Below are 16,911 nucleotides of genomic sequence, written 5' to 3' on the forward strand. Positions count from 1 at the left end.
CAGATAAGCACTTGCCAGTCCAGTCATTTACACGCAGGATGACCAAAAATTGCACATTTTGGGTTAAATTTTTATAAAATAATATAAGAGGAAATATAAAAACAACACTTTTATCAATCAGCTGGTTGAAATGCCACCTTCCTGAGCACAGCTCAAGATGGTCAGAACTTCAATGTGCTGCTAGAATGAGGCTCAGGGTAAATCGTTAAGTGGATAAAACTCAGAAGTCTTTTTGTTTTTCCTTTAATCTCTTAGGGATCTGTCAAGCCAATGGAATTGACAACCAGGATTATCCATCACAGAAATGAAATTTCGAAAGGAATTCTGGACAATTTCGTACACTCTGTACTTTGAAAGAAAGAAGTAAGTAGAACATGTTGTTTTTCCTTTGGTAGACTAATGGTGTTAAGGACAAATTTAGCTCTCAATGTGTAAATGGAACTTTATACTTCCAACCATGATTGTCATTACTATAATTTTCACATATATTTAAAGTTAAAATCACCACCAATTTGCCAGAGCATATCATTCTATGTTGAAAAAAAAAATCAAAGCACAAGTAGTACTTGTTCGATGTTTTCAACTTGCCCTCGTTGGCATTCATTGAAAGACAATGGATTTTTTTAATCATTTTTTTTTTTTTGGTACTGGGGATTGAACTCGGGTCCTTGTGCTTGCAAGGCAGGTGGTGGAACCACTGAGCTAAATTTCCAGCCCAAAAGACAATAGATTTTTGAGTAAAAAAGACCTAAATTCAAGTTATGAATCCCACATCTCCTACCTCTGTAACCACAGACCAGTTACTTCTGAAACTTCTTTGTAAAGAAATGGAGACCATAATATGCCTAGAGAAGTTGTGGGGTTGCATGAAATAGAAAAATACCTTCTCTCTTCAAAAGGGTGGGCAATTCCTCATTCATAAGCATGAGACCATTTTCTGACAATAAAACAGACTCCGGGAGTCTAAGTCAACATCCATGATTCCCAAAGAGTGTTCGGAGGCAGGCTACACCAAACTCTGGGAGGTGTAGCAGGACATTTGTAATTGTTAGAAAAATGCAATGTTTGTCATTAAGTGAAATAAATAAAACACACACGAAATAGCTTCTCCCATGTGAAAAACTAAAAATGTAAAAAGATCCAAATTGTATAATTGATAATATGAAATAGGAAGAAAAGGGCTAAAGGTGTAGGGGAAGTGGGAAGGGTGGGGGAAAGGAAATAAGAGACAAGAAAAAATATGAGAAAAGGAAAAAATGGTAACAAAGTCGTTGCAAATAGGGGAGAGGAGAGAGGGTGAAGGGAGAGCAGTGGTACGGGGAAAAATGAGAACCAAGATCTATCATGTAGAGGTACAAGATCCCAATGATAAATGTAACTGTACTGTATACTTAAAAATACCAATAAACTCAATGAGAAAAAAAAAGAAAAATGCAATGATATTCGACATGTTAAACACTGTATGAATTGCTAACTTGAAGTAACTCGCATTTCCCAAGAACCACTGCACAATACTTTTGAGTGGTATCTTTTCTTAGGGAAGAGCTGCTAAGTTGCTACAACATAAATGCTTTTTAAATTGGATCTAACTACCTGATAAAGACAATTATTTGCCCCAGAATTCCTTACAGGAGATTTCTTGTGAATACCCTGGAAACAGAATTTCTGGAATCTGCTTTCTCACCAAGTTCTGTAGTTGAAATATATATATAAATATATATTCACTCACATTCACACTTTTTCTAACATGCCGAGTGATAATGTATTTACCTTTTATCTGAGACCCTTTTCTCTAAAAGATCTTTTTTTTGCACCTTCAGGCAACACAACCACCTACAGATAGAGGAAAAAAACCAGCTAGCTTCTCCTTCATCTTTTTGTCTTTAGAAAAATAGTAGCTGTAGAAAAGTAACCAGGGGGCTAAGCCCTGGAAGCTAGTTCTCCCAGTTATCCTTGTTGATGGGACCGGCCAGGTAGTAGGGTCTGTCGCCTGGTGATGTTAATTACCAGTGAAGCATTCAGATTGTTTCTCTTTTCTCAGCTCTCAGCTTGATACCCCAAGTTTAGGCATGGAGTCAGGAAGCGTTTAATGGAAAGTTAATCAGCCACATCTTCCCAGTTCAGAAGTTATTTCCTGGCATTGGCCCAGGCTGCAACACCAAGATACCCTTGTAAAGTGGAGAAGCAGTTATTTACAGAATGCTTCCCCAGGGGCTGAAAGAGGTAATGACCCTCAACTGGGACCTTCTGGAGTCCTCTGGAGCCACTTACACAACACAGAGAATGGCCCGACTCATCATGTTTTTAAGATTTGTTTATTCTTGCCAATGAAAGAAGCAAATAAGCAAGGAGGTGCTCACTTTGAGAGGCGAATAAGGAGGATTTTTAAATTCTTTTAGACATGGTAAACCCTGTCTATATTTGTAAAAAATGATGTATAAAAGAGACACGGGTAATCCTGATTTGCCTGTTAATATGTCTACTCTTAATCAATAACTGCTTGATAGTGTCTGGGTGAGGTTTCTGAAACTGATTTGCTAAGATAATTTGCATTTATTAATTTGAGGTCTTGCACAGCAGCTAGTATTTGAGGGAATAAACAGAGGGAACCCTGCTTGCCATATGGACAAGATTCTGGTGGCTTTGTGGAGAATGGTGGTCTTCATGGGAGGTTAGTTTCCAATTATCTGGCTGATGAAGCTGCCTTTGGAAGATGATATCACGTGATGGGAAGGGTCAAGCTTTGGAGCCCATCTGGTCTGAAGTTCCTCTGCGTCTGGTCAGATCACTTCCCTTCTTTTAACCATGCAGTGATCTATGTGTAAGTTAGACAAAATGGTAACCACTCCACAACATGTTGATTATTTCTGAACACTTAAAAAATGAATCTATGTACCCATCCCTAGCTACTCAGCTTCTATTATCACTCTTATCCCTTACCGAGGGATGATTTCTTCCTATTCCTCAGTCACTTTTTCCATTGTGTCCTCTCTCTATTCATTTTCTATGTTATAACTGGATATAATGGTGGAAATTTTGAAAGAGAATCTATGTACCTTCAATGGCTTAAAAATTTGTAATGGAACATCCATACTTTGAACTTTTGAGGCCATTATTTCTCATCTAGTTCCTTCTAACTTCATCTGCTACAACTCTTAAGTTTTGCCACTCATCTACACATCCTTCAGGTGTGACAGGCAAATGTCTAAAACAAGCCTTCACATTAGCTATGTTCTCTTCTCAAAAGCCCCTCCATTGTGTGCTTTCTAGTTACCTGCTTCTTAGTTTTTCAGTAGCAGAGTAAAAATCACTTCTTTGGGACATTTTCTCTTGTCCATGAAGATTTTAAGTGTTATTTGGGTGCTCCAGTATCACCCTGTATGTATAATTTCTAGATATAGTTTCCCCATTAGAATTTATTGTGAAGTTCTGTCATTGTCTTTCTTAGAGCCTAGGAAGTTTCAGGTTAGCTGCATGTTGTGTTAAAGAAAGGACAGACTTGATCAGTATCGTTATCTATAAATAGGAGATAGTCCTTAGTTGTTGTATACATTAAATAAGTTATTAAATGAAGACTATCTCTCATCAATACCCGATAGACTCATTTCCCTTATATCCTCAGAATATCAGCTTATGTTGAGTAATTCATTCATTCAAAAATATGTGAATTGTTAACCATGTCAGCACCGGACACATAGAAACGATAGTACCCAGCCCTTCTTCAGAGGGGACAGAAAATGGAAAGTTTTCGCACTGGGAGCACGACCTGTTGATTAACTTTGTCAGATTCTCTGAAGACTCTTTTGATACTGAGGAAGCTAAAGCTCGTGGTTAAATATGAGTTTGAAATTCAGATATCTACTTAAGAACAAATTTACATTCTAGGAAAGCGAAATCTTCATGGGGACCTTTGGCTCTTGTCTCATCAAATGCATAAACCTAATCATAACGGAGCTGAGAAAACATGTGAGAGTCCTGCCAGGACAGTTAGCCTGCTCCTAAAGGACTCATGGGTACCCTCTGCCTCCTTGCGGGCTCTTCATGTTTTGCACTGAATGTGCAGGCTCATCCCGTGTGAGGAAATGTCATAGGTGAGATCCTAACCCCATGATGTGTCATTTCTGGGAAGTGGGGTCTTTCACAGACGATTGGTCAGGAAGGTGGAGCCCTGATGAGCAGAATTAGTTCCCTTAGAAGAAGAGACAAGAGGTCTGTTTTTCTGTTTTCCATCATGTGAGGACATAATGAGAAAACAACTACCTGAAAATCAGAAAGAGGATTCTTTCTAGACCCAATATCTCCCAGTGCTTTGAGCTTGGATTTTGCAGCCTCTGAGAAATACATCTCCACTTTTTAAACTACACAGTCTATGGCAGTTGGTTGCATCTGCTCATACTCAGGAGTGCACATTTCAAAGAACAACCACAGGGAAACAGTTGTATTCATTGGGGTCCCAACCATTTGTGGTGACCTGGATAATCATTTGCAGTACAGACACTGCATCACTCCAGTTGAGTCAGCCTTACTGGTGTTCTTCCTGCAAATAACATACAAGAAACAGAACTATTATTGAACCCTCAGGACTTATCGAGTAACGTTTAAGTCCTAGAGACCATGGTAAGACCTGGAATTTTTACTCATGGTAAAGTCCATGGAATGTTTTTGTCCTTCACAGAGCTTTTAGTTTAGCATAAGAGACCAATACTTTTAAAAAATTATAAAATATTTATTTAAGCAGTACTTTAAAAGATGTGGTGTCAGACCCCTGAAGGGTGTTAAGCAAAATGGAACACACTCACGAAATCTCATCTGTTCTGCGGATAGAGAAAAATCAAAGGTGCATATCTGAGGAATCCTGCTTAAAAAGTGAGTTCTAAATGTTGGAAAACATTACTGAGGAAAATGAGTGTGGAAGCCAGGAGATCAGGTGGTGAAAACATAAGCCACAGTCGAAGGGCTGGAAAACATCAAAAGAGCTTGGGGAAAAAAAAGACTGTGTTGTCAACAGGGTAAAGACACTGGTAAATTGGTTCCAGATGAGGACAGTAGAAAAAGCAGGAGGCTAACCGTACTGAGCTAGGTCATTTTCATTTTTTTTCAGGTCCTGTGCTAAGTACTTTATAGACACTATCCAATTTAATAGTATCATGTACACATTAGTATAGTTCTTTGACAATTGAAGGAACCAAAATTAGGGAAGCTAACGTAATTAGTCTGAGATTTTCGCAGGTAGGAAGTGTGACTGGGATTCAAGTCAAAGTCTACGTGATTGCACAGTTATGGTCGTAATTAGTATTGTTATTAAACTATTACACTGCCTGTATGCATAGCATACATTAATAGTGATTTTTGCTTGTTCACAAATCCTGGGACCCAATGAAGAAAATTTCTCCATTTATTGAACTCACAGCATATCTGTTTTCTCTTCTTTTACCATAGGTAGCTTATCAGAATAAGCTGCTCTGGAACCATAAGGAGAGGGGATGCCTGGTGGTCCCAGGCCTGGAGCTCAGGGCCAGAGTGGATGCTCCACAAGGACAGGAAACCCTTCCACCCACAGAGACTTCACCCCATTGTAAGTTTGTGAATTCTAATGTTATGTCTCTCTGAAATGGAATGACTGCCTTTCAAAGCCTCTCTCAGGACATTACATCCACAATTCTTTTCCTACATTCAAATATGGTTTTCTCTAGCTGGAAAAATCATCTCATTAAAGGAAAAAAAATCTACCTTACCCCCACTACTCTGAGATACAAGCCATCTCCCTGGTCACAGTCACTTTTTTTTCCTTTCTTCTTTAAGTACAGGATCCAACATTTACCCAAATGAAAATAGCTGTGTCTAGAATAATAATTTCTGTAGGCTCAGCAAGACTATTCTTCACTGCATTTGTGTTTGAAATTGCAGTCAAACTGAGTGAACTCCTCCCTCCCCTCTGACACAGCTACCGCAGACTGTGAATTATGGCTAAATACCAAAGTGTTATTTAATGCAGCCAGGAAGGAAAGGCGTGAATGATAGCCCATTACCACTTTATACTCAGAGATCAGTCTCCAAGTTTAAGGCTATTCTCTTAGCCATGCCAGAAAAATTACATAGGTCCCTACTAGTTTTTATAACCCCCTAAGGCAATGCTGGAGCAATAAACATGATGAGAATGAAGGCTTGCCATGTGTATCTAACAGCACCAAGGAGAGCGTCGAGCTCAGTGCTAACACAGCATCCCGCTCATGTTAAAAGTTTAACGCATTACCTAGTTCTCTCTAAGGGCACCACATTGTGGGCGTGAGCAGACTGTGTGCACACAGCTCCCGGTCCCCTGATATGCCCGGGTGTACAACTGAGCTTACACTATCAGTCCAAGAGGGAAAGGGAGCCACACAGTAAACTCAGAATGCTGCAGTATAGGGCTGGTGTACGTGATCTCTGAACAAGCAATGTTCTGCATAGACTGAGACTTAAATATGTGCCATGCCCTGTGCTACCTTCTATGAGCTTCTCACCTCTCACTCCTTTCCAATAGTCTTTAAGCATCTGTGAGGGCTGGCTGGAGCTAGGTGAGCCCTGTCTTCCACAGTTGATTGGGCTTTCAGTGAGCACTTGCCTCAAAGGAAGTCAACCTAGATGTTCATGGGTGAACCGCAGTAAAAGTTCTGACTAATAGGTCTGATGAGCATTCAGATTGTCTTCTTGTAAAATCGTAATTTGAGATGTGTAGATAATTGGGAGATGGGTAGAAGTGTATCTGTGCAGATACAGAATGCATAGCTTCTTGAGGAGAATCACACAGAGAGTAGTAACAAACTCTTGCTGTGAGGGTGTACAAGAGTTGCTGCAGACAAGAGAAGAGATCTATTTTGTGCAGATCGAACTTTTAGATGCTAATCAAGGTTTTCATCTCTAATATGTGACTGTGTAGGTTTCCTTGTATTTGTATACTTTTGATTATGCACCTTTTCTCGAGATCTTGTAAGCTTACACCTGTGGGGCCATCTACAGTTTTTATGAAACTTTGAAACAGAGTGAGGCCTTGTTTCAATTATATTTTGTGGGATATTTGCAGTTACTTTACTCTAAAATTCTTGGACCCATTCACTACATACCCATCACCTCTGTAGCTTGAGGATGGTTTTCGAATTTTTCTAAACAAAACAATAGAACTAACCCTAGAAAATACGTGGGAAGACATAGCCAAAGCAGACATACTGAGATAGCGGTATTTCTAAGTCTTTGCTGTGGAATTTCAGTAGGGTGTTTTGTCATTCAGGACTCTATTTTTGCATAGTAAGTAGAGGGATAATCTGTCTCCACCATGACAAGATACAGTTTCCTATTAGTAAAGGGGATCTCTCTTCTTTTGTGTGCTTCCCATGAGCTGAAGGGTATAGCAAAGCCTGGTACTGGGAAGGACAAATACAGACAGAAAAATGTCATTGTACGTGGGAAAGCATTAGGATAGTTTCCTGTTAACTATGGGGTTACATTCCAAGACCTCAGTAGATATCTGAATCTGCACATGTACCAAAGCCTACATCTATTATTATGTTTTTTCCTATGCACACATACTTAATGGTGAAGTTTTGTTGCACAGTAAAAAATGAACAAAAGTAACAGACACAAAATAGAACAAATACAACAAATATTGCACTAAAATTATTTTAAATATATGAATTATTTCTCCAATTTCTCATTTGGTATTTTTGGACCATGGTGCACCTCAGGTAACTAAAGTACTAGGAAGCATAAACTGACTAAAAAGTACAATATTATATAACGGAATAACGCCCTCCTTTCTCTCCCTCCTCCTCCTTCTTCTCCTTCCTTTTTTGTTCTCTTAGGAGAAGAATAGCAGAGGAAATACTAGCCCTAAATCCAGCTTGAATTGCATCCTATCCTTGCTGCTCACTTCATATGCATAAGTCTCTAGTATAAGGAAAACAACTCTCTAATAAGAGAGAGCTATTCTGTGGGAATCTCCTTGTAAGAAAGATCAAAGTGAGAAATGCTATTATTCACTCTGGGCAGCAGATCAATCGAGCAATGGGAGGTAAAAGATGTCACGTGCAAAAGCTACCCCTTAAGTTACTAGAAGGTAGTTTCTGGAAATTGTAAATGTGACCTTAAGTGGATCAAGGGTCTTTGCACATTTCATTACATTTAGCATTTGGGATAGAGTGTCGGTTCTGGATTGCTGGGTTGAGTTTCAATTTAATCCCATGTGTGTGAAGATGATGCAATGGGCCCTGAAGCGGGATAGGAGTGTTGCAACCGTGAGTCTAGCGGCAGCCATTAGAAGTGGAAAGAAGCAAGGAAGGGGATTTTCTGCTAGGGTCTCCAAGGAAGTACAGCCCTCCAGACAACTTCCTGGGGCACGGTGAATCTGACTGAATTTCTGGTCTCCCGAACTTAGAGAAAATAGATTTACGATGTTTTAAACCACCGGCTTTCAGATCATTTGTCAGAACCCTCACAGGAAACTACTAAACCAGGAGGAAACATCCAGAAAGATGGATACCAAAGGCAGTAGAAACTAAAGTGGGGACCCTACTTATGCCCACCAGGGACTCTGTGGATAAAAGTAATCTCAGTTCAGATGGGCGGAAGGGCAAACATCCCTTAACTCCCGGTAATACTTGGGAGAATATGTGAAAAGCCTATTTTTTTTAATTAGTCAACAACTATAATTTTGAACATGCATGTTTATTTCTTTCTGTATACACATATGTGCATATACATACATATGTACATTTTAGATATACAGTACAGTTACATTCATCACTAGGACCTTGTACCTTTACATCATGTATTTTGGTTCTTATTTCTTCTCCATTTTCCTGCCCTCCCTTCCCCTGTCCACCCTTGCCTATTTACAGACTTTGTTTCCATTTTTTTTCCTTTTCTCTTATTTTTTCTCTTCCCTTTTCACCTTTCCTCTATCCCTCCCATTATGCCCAATACCTTTAGACCTTTTCTTCCTATTACAAAATATCAATTATACATCTTGACCCTTATTTACGCTTTTAGTTTATCACACCAGAGAAATTATATGGTATCTACAAATGTTTGTCTTATTAATTTCAATGAAGAGTGTGTCCTCAAGGAACATCCACTTAGCTATAAATGTCTCTTGTTTCTCCTTCTTAATAGCTGAGTAGTACTCCATTTTATTAAAACAAACCGACCAACAAACCAACACATCTTCTTTATCCAGTCTCCAGTTCATGGGCAATTAGGCTGATTCCAAGTTTTAGCTATTACAAACTGTGCCACTATAAACATGGGTGCGCATGTAAAACTGTGGTATGATTCTTTTAAATCTTTTGGGAAGATACCCAGCAGGGGAATAACTGGGTCAAATGGGACCTCTAATCCTAGTTCTCTGAGGTATCTCCATATTGATTTCCACAGTGGCTGCACCAGTCTTCACTCCCACCAACAACAGAGAAGTGTTTTTTTTTCTCCCTGCACCCTAATCAGCATTTGTTATCTGCTGATTTCTTGATAGCAGCCATTTTTTTCTGGGGTGAGGTGAAATCTCAGTGTTGTTTTCATCTGCATCTCTCAAATGACCAGTGATGTGGAACATTTTTTCATATGTTTATTTGCTGCTTTTAGTTCTTTGTCTGGAAATGTCTGTTCATTTCAGCTGTCCCTTTTTGAATTGGGTCTCAATCGATTGGATGGTTGGCTCTTTTGTGAAGATGAGGTAGCTGGGTATGTCTGGAGTTGTTTCTGCATCTTCTAATCTATTCTGCTAATCCTCAGGTCTGTTTCTGTGCCAGTACCATGCTGTTTTTATCACAGTGGCTTTGTAGTATAGTTTCAAGTCGGGGACTGTGGTACCCTCTGCTATGTTTCTGTTGCCTAGAATGGCTTTTGCTATTCTAGGTCTCTTATGGTTCCAAATGAATTTTGATTTTGTTTTTTTCTAGTTCAGTGAAATATACTGTTGGCTTCTCAATTGGGATTGCATTGAATCTGTATAGCAGTTTTGGGAGTATGGCCATTTTCACTATATTGCTTCTTTCTACCCAGGAACAAGGGATGTTTTTCCATTTTCTTATATCCTCTTTGATCTCTTTTTCAGAGTGTTGTAGTTCTCAATGTACAGGTCTTTTGCTTCCTTCATTAGATTGATTCCTAGATATCTCATTGTTTTGGAAGCTTTTGTGAAAAGGGTTGCTTTCTTAAATTCTCTCTCAGTGATTCTGTTATTTGTGTACACAAAGGCTATTGATTTTCTAGTATATCCAGGTACTCTACAAAATCTGTCAATAAAGTCTAGAAGTCTTTTGGTGGAGTTTCTTTGGTCTTTTATGTAGAGTATCATATCATCAGCAAAAAATGTCAATTTATCTTCTTCCTTTCCTATTTTTATTGCTTTTATTTTTTTCTCTTGTCTATTTGCTGTAGCTAATGTTCCCAAAACTATATTGAACAGGAGTGGTGAGAGTGGACATCCTTATTCCTGATTTTAGGGTGAAGGTTTTCAGTTTTTGACCATTTAGTAAGATGTTAGCTGTTGGCTTTTCATGGGTAGCCTTATCAAGTTGAGATAAATACCATCTATTCCAATTTTATGCAGGTGTTTTTTTTTATCATGAATGGGTGTTGAATTTTGTCAAATGCTTTGTGTGCATCTGTACAGATGATCATATGGTTTTTGTCCTTGACTCTGTTAATATAGTGTATTACATTCATTGATTTATGTATGTTGAACCATCTTTGCATCCCTGAGATAAATCCAATTTGGTCAGAGTGTATGAACTCCTTGATGACCCTCTGTATTTTGTTTGCTAGTATCTTATTGAAGATTTTTGCTTCTGTGTTCGTTAGGGAGATTGGCCTATAGTTCTCTTTTTGGTTGGTTTTTTTTCCCCTGATTTTGAAACTAAAGTAACACTTGCTTCCACAAATGAATTTTGAAGTATTGCTTCCCTTTCAATTTCATTGAAAAGTTGAAAGAGCAGTGGCAATAGTTCTCTGAATTGTTTTGTAGAATTCAGCAGTGAATCCATGAGGACCTGGGCTTTTTTTGTTAGTCAATTTTTAATTACGTTTTCAATTTCACTAATTGTAGTTGGGGTATTCAGAATTTTTATATCTTCTTTGTTCAGCTCTGGTAATTCATACACATCTAGAAATCTGTCCATTTCTTCTGTATTTTCCATTTTATTAGAGTACAGGTTCTTGAAGAGGGTATTGATGATCCTCTGGATTTCTGCTAAATCTGTTGTGACTTCACCTTTTTCATTCCTAATTGCATGAATTTGAGACTTTGCTTTCTTTTTTGGATAAGGTTGGCTAAGGGTTTATCAATTTTATTTATTCTTTCAAAAATCCAACTCTTTAATTCCTTGAGTTTTTGTATCATTCTTTTAGTCTCCATTATATTGATTCTTGTGATCTGTATAATTTCCTCCCTTTTTTGAGCTTTGGGTTTGTCTTGCTCTTCTTTTTCTAGAAGCTGAAGATTTAGCATTAGATTTTGATTTGAGCTCACTCTGTTTTCCTAATGTGGGTATTCACTGCTATAAATTTCTCTCATAGAACTGCTTTCATTGTGTCCTATAAATTCCTGTATGTTGTATTGGTATTATCATTAAATTGTAAAAAGCTGTCTAATTTCTTCTTTAATTTCTTCTCTGACCCATTGATTGTTTAGGTGAGTTATACTCAATTTTCATGTGTTTGTGAAGTTCTTTCCATTTCTTGTGCTATTGATCTTCAGTTTAATTGCACTATGGTCTGATAATATACACAGGATAAGTTCAGCTCCTTTGCATTTACTTAAACATGTTCCATGAGCTAGTATGTGGTCTGTTTTGGAGAATGACCCATTTGCAGCTGAAAAGAATGTGTATTCTGATTTTGTTGGGGGGCACGCTGTAGACATTTATTAAGTCCATTTGTTCAAAAGCCTGGTTGAGTTCTAGTAGTTCATTCTTGATTTCTTTTGTCTAGATGATTTGTCTGTTTGTGACAGTGGGGTATTGCAGTCCCCCACTACAATTGTATTAGTGCTCATTTGGCTTTTCATGTCTCTTAATATTTGTTTTGTATAGTTGGGGGCATTAGTATTTGGTGCATATATATAATGTTCACTTATAAGGATGTAGTGACCTTCTTTGTCTCTTTTAATTAGTTTTGATTTGAAATTTACTCTGTCTGCAAATAAGATAGCTACCCCTGCTTTTTTCTGGGTTCCTATCAAATGGAGAACTGTTTTCCATCCTTTTACTTTCAGTCTATTGTTTCTTTTTGAACTAGGTGCGCTTCTTGTATCCAGCATATTGTTGGATTTGGCTTTTTACTGCATTCTGCCAGTCTATTTCTTTTGATTGGTGAATTGAGCCATTAACATTGATGGTTATTACTGATATGTATTGACCTCATCATCGTGTTATTATCCTGCTGTTGGCTCTTTTTAATCCCCCCCTTTAATATCTTGCTTTGCCTGATGGATTTGCTCTTTTGGGCCTCATGGAGTAGTGATCTTCATTGTCTTTTTGTATGATATTATGTAAAATTGTTTGGGGTGCTGATTTGGTATTCATTTAGTTTCTCAGGTGTTCTTTGTCATGGAAGTATCTTATTTGTCCATCAATTTGGAAAGATAGTTTTGCAGGATACATCAGTCTTGGTTGGAGGTTTTTTTTTTTTTTTTTTCAGAGCTTGAAATACCTCACTCCGGGCTCTTCTTGACTTGAGGGTTTGTGTTCAAAATTCTGCTGTGATTCTAATGGTCTTTCCTTTTCATGTGATTTGTTTCTTTTCTGTAACTGCTTGTAATATTTTGTTCTTATGTTGGGTTTCTGGGATCTTGTTTATTATATGTTTATGTGTAGATTTATTTATCATGGCTAGTTTGTTTGATCACTCATCTGTGTGTCAAATTTTTTTGTTCTGTTTGCGACGTTTTTTGTCATTAATTCTGTGAACAGTTTTTTTATGTCATTTGTACTTTCTCCTGTTTTTCACTGGACTTCTATCAGTAATATTATTCTTCTTTGTATCATCTAGGAGTTGTTGGATTGATTTCTTTTTCTCTTACTATTTTTAAGAGATCCTTCTTTTCATGGTCCCTGATCTCCTTCCTGCCTTCTATATCTGATATCCTGTCTTCAGCATGGCTCTGTCTGTTATGTGTGCTTTCAATAGAGTATTTAATCTCCTGGATATCTGTTTGAATCTGTCTCGATTCCATTTCTTTCCTATGTTGGGCATTCCTGGTTTCCATTTCTTTCCTATGCTGGGCATTCATGGCTTCTATTATGGTCTTGAGCTCATTTATTTTTTAATATGTTTCTGTTCGAGAGTCTCTAAAATCATTCATTCTGCTCACCATCTGTAGTTATCTGGGAAATTATTTCTGTGTTTAATATTTCTAGAGCCTCATTCATCACTTTTATTACTTTCTGTGCTATCAGTACTGCGTGTCCAGGTGGTGGATTACCAGACTTTTCTACCTCATTTCCCCCAGAATTTGCCTTGTATGAATGTCTTCTCATTTTTATTTTTGTTGTTGGTACTGTCCTTTCTTTGATACCTGGGATAATATTTCGATCTTCCTGTTATAGCTGGTCTTTAGGTTTTGAGTCTCTAATGACTTTGAGACAATCTCTTTTTCATTATACCGGGGAGGAAAACTAATCAGATCAATCACAACATCTTAGCCAAGTCATACAATCAGCAACACAACAGCATCATGCACAGCTTAGAAAATGACACTTTGTGAAGGCTGTATATCTATCACCTTTAACTGTGTGAATTAAATCAAAATCAAGCTAGAGCTCAGGACAATGGCCTTTTTGACACCCTGTACTTCGTGGGGTGAATCCAGGTACCAGCACAGCCAGAAGGCCAGAGGTGCATGGGGGTGAGGTGGGGTGGTTGTGGGGTGCTGCAGGCGCTCGTGCCTTCACCTCTTACTGCTCTACTGCCTAGGTTCCAGGTGGCTGCGGTGAAAGCTGTAGGCTAGATCCATGCAGTTCTGCCTCTTAGCAGTCTGCTCTGAACATGCGCACTTGGTGTGTTTCTGTAAATATTTCTGTAAAGACAAAGCCTTTGGAACAAGAGTGGAACTTTAAGCTGATAATACCATTTCCTTTCAGCAGATTTGCTGAAGCCTCCAGGTTTCTTTGGTTTTGTTTTTTATTTTTTTATATAGTGAGTTCACTTGTACACAAAAGTGTCTAGAAAAAGAAGTAGTTTTCAAAAAGCAGATTTTATTAAGACTTGTTAGTGGTGTCTGGCTTTCTCAGGGCAGCGAAGTAAATTCTGAAGGTAGCAGGGCCTCAAATGTGCCAGGCTGGTTCCTACTCAGCTTCCTTCTGCTCATGCTACCCTTCGGATTCTCTCATCTCTGCTCCCGACTCTAATTACGACTCCCTTTTTTAGACTGGCTACTCAAACTACGTTAGGTCTTTCTTCTTCCGCTCGATCATGTCACTATTTTCTAGTCCTTCAGGATTCTTACGACAAAGGGACCACATGAATCTACAGATGTTATTTTCTCTCAGCATCTCCTCCTTTTCCTCTGCATGCTTCATTCCTATTCTATTCTATTATTCTGTTATGGAAACAGAATAAAAGACTTGGGAAGGAAGGGCCTATAATTTTGTTTACTACACGGAACCTTTGCACTCAGCCTCTAGGGTACTGCCCAGTAATAGCTCACGATCCCTAAGACAGCAGTTCCATATGGCTCCATCTTAAAAACCCTAAGCCCGATGAAACTCCCCCTGAATTTCTTATTTGATCCTGACATGTAATAGGAACAGCTCTATATTGTCAACCTTCTATATACTAAGCAACGCATTTTAGCACTTTTATGCCTAAAATAGTGGGTGAAACAAGTTTCAGGATAGGTAAATGTCCATAAAATAAAAATCAGATCCCCAATTTATATTGGAAAAGGACTTCAGAAATTCTTTCCTCCCTTACATCTCAGAAAACAAGGGGCATTGGCTTCTTTCCTTGCCTTGGTTCACAAGTCATTTATTCTCATTCTCCTGCCGCTCAAATCTGTTCTCCGGCTGTACTACTCTTTTCCTGCACTCTAGCTCGAGGGATACTTCTGGATTCGTATTCTCTTAGAGGTTGGAGGAGTCTCGCAAATTAGTGCAGGTTTTTCTTTACAAAAGGAAGGTAAATGACTGGAGGGACCATGAGTTAACTAACGATAGAAGCAGAACTGCCCACTCATTCCTTTCACCTTATGCTGCCTCTTTATTCATTTTTTCTACCCATAATAATAACCTATGAATATTCATTAGTAAATATCGTTAAAGACACTAATACTTTTTGCCCATCTGATTCTTAGACTCGGACTCATCAAGTGCTTCTCTAATTCAGGACCCTTGGGCCAAACTGTGCCATTTTTCTAATCTCTTTTCTTAGATGGCAACATCCATCTTCTTATACATTCTTCTCTTCTCTGGGAAGTTTTTAAATCTTTTAGATTACATTCAAATAAAGAAGCTGGGCATGGTTGTGCACGTCTGTAATCCCAGCACTCGAGAGGCTGAGGCAGGAGGATCACTGTGAGTTCAAGACTAGCCTCGGCTGCATAGTGAGTTCCAGGTCAGTCTCAACTACATAGTGAGACCCTGACTCAAAAACAAAAGCAAAAATACATTCAAATAAAGAGTGAGAGTCTTCATCTTTTCACAGAATGGGTCCAGGGAGGATACATAAGGGATGGCGAGAAATAAAGAAGATTAGTAGGACCAGTATAACCAGAAGGGTACAGTGTGACAGCATCTGGCAATTCCAAATATTGCCTTCATATCACCACATACAGCTGGTGGTGAAGGAACCTAAATAAAATGCATGAATCCTAAATAAAGATAAATATCTTTACATTTACAAAGCAAGTGATTATTTCTTGCTTTTGAAAATTCAGAAACTGTTCCCTGTCCACAATGCAGTCTTCCTTGAGAGAACTTAGTAGAGGTCTCATAAACCTAACGAGGAATACAAAGGGTGACTGAGGTAATCCACACTGCTGCTTTCACAGGCAAAACACTTGGCTCAGAATACTAAGGGAATTAAAATGCTACTGGTTGATCTTCCTTTGAACGTTACAATGTAGTTGACCTACTTGTGTGCAATGGACTGAAAGTTTTTGCCCTGTCACGTGCACATTGAAATCCTAAAACAAATATGACAGCATTTGGAGAAGAGGCTTTAAGAAGTGATTTGGAAGCACTTCAGCCTCAGGATTGGGAGTAGGACCCTTAATATAAAGTGCACCTGGAAAGCTTGAGCATTCCTTGATCTGTGTGCAAATGTAGGGATGGTCCCGCTTGCGACCCAGGAAGTGGGCCTTCACTAGCTACAGAATCTGTCAGTACCTTGACCGTTGACTTGCCAGCCTCCCTTTGGGAAAATAACAATCTTTTGAGTTTATTGTAGTTTACAGCAGTAGCCTAAAGAGACCAGGACAAGGTCTTCTTTTCCTTATCTGAAAAAATGAGGCAAATAATTCTTTTTTTTTTTCAGCTTTAATTGAGTTTATTGGTACATTTTAGGGATACAGTACAGTTACATTCATTGTTGGGATCTTGTACCTCTACATAACAAGTCTTGGTTCTCATTTTTTCCCCTTACCTCTGCCCTCCCTTCACCCCCTCTCCCCCTCCCCATCTACACTTTATTTTCATCTTTTCATTCTCTCACATTTTTTTCTTTTACCTTTTTACTCTTCCCCTACCCATCCCACCTTCCCTACACTTTTAGCTCCTTTGTTCCCATTTCTAAATGTCAGTAATCTTATTAGAATCTTATGCATTGTTGCAGAATATTCACACCAGGGAAACTATTTGGTATTTACACATGTGTGACTTATTTATTTCACTTAGGAGTATATCTTCAATATGTATCCATTTTCCTATGAATGAATCTATT

General features: G+C 38.5%; 1 long non-coding RNA gene across 1 annotated transcript in view; it reads left to right on the top strand.

Annotated features, from left to right (window-relative positions):
• The first annotated feature begins 297 nt into the window (after positions 1 to 297).
• The window catches only part of LOC104854154, a 27,077-nt gene continuing 10,463 nt past the window's right edge, over positions 298 to 16,911 (top strand). The window contains exons 1-2 of the long non-coding RNA XR_777995.1: positions 298 to 363; positions 5,440 to 5,575. This is a non-coding gene — a long non-coding RNA (uncharacterized LOC104854154). The remainder of the gene's footprint in view (positions 364 to 5,439; positions 5,576 to 16,911) is intronic.

The sequence above is a fragment of the Fukomys damarensis genome, unplaced genomic scaffold (genome assembly GCF_012274545.1).
Source record: "Fukomys damarensis isolate Sample0158 unplaced genomic scaffold, DMR_v1.0_HiC HiC_scaffold_27, whole genome shotgun sequence".
Classification (NCBI taxonomy): domain Eukaryota; kingdom Metazoa; phylum Chordata; class Mammalia; order Rodentia; family Bathyergidae; genus Fukomys; species Fukomys damarensis.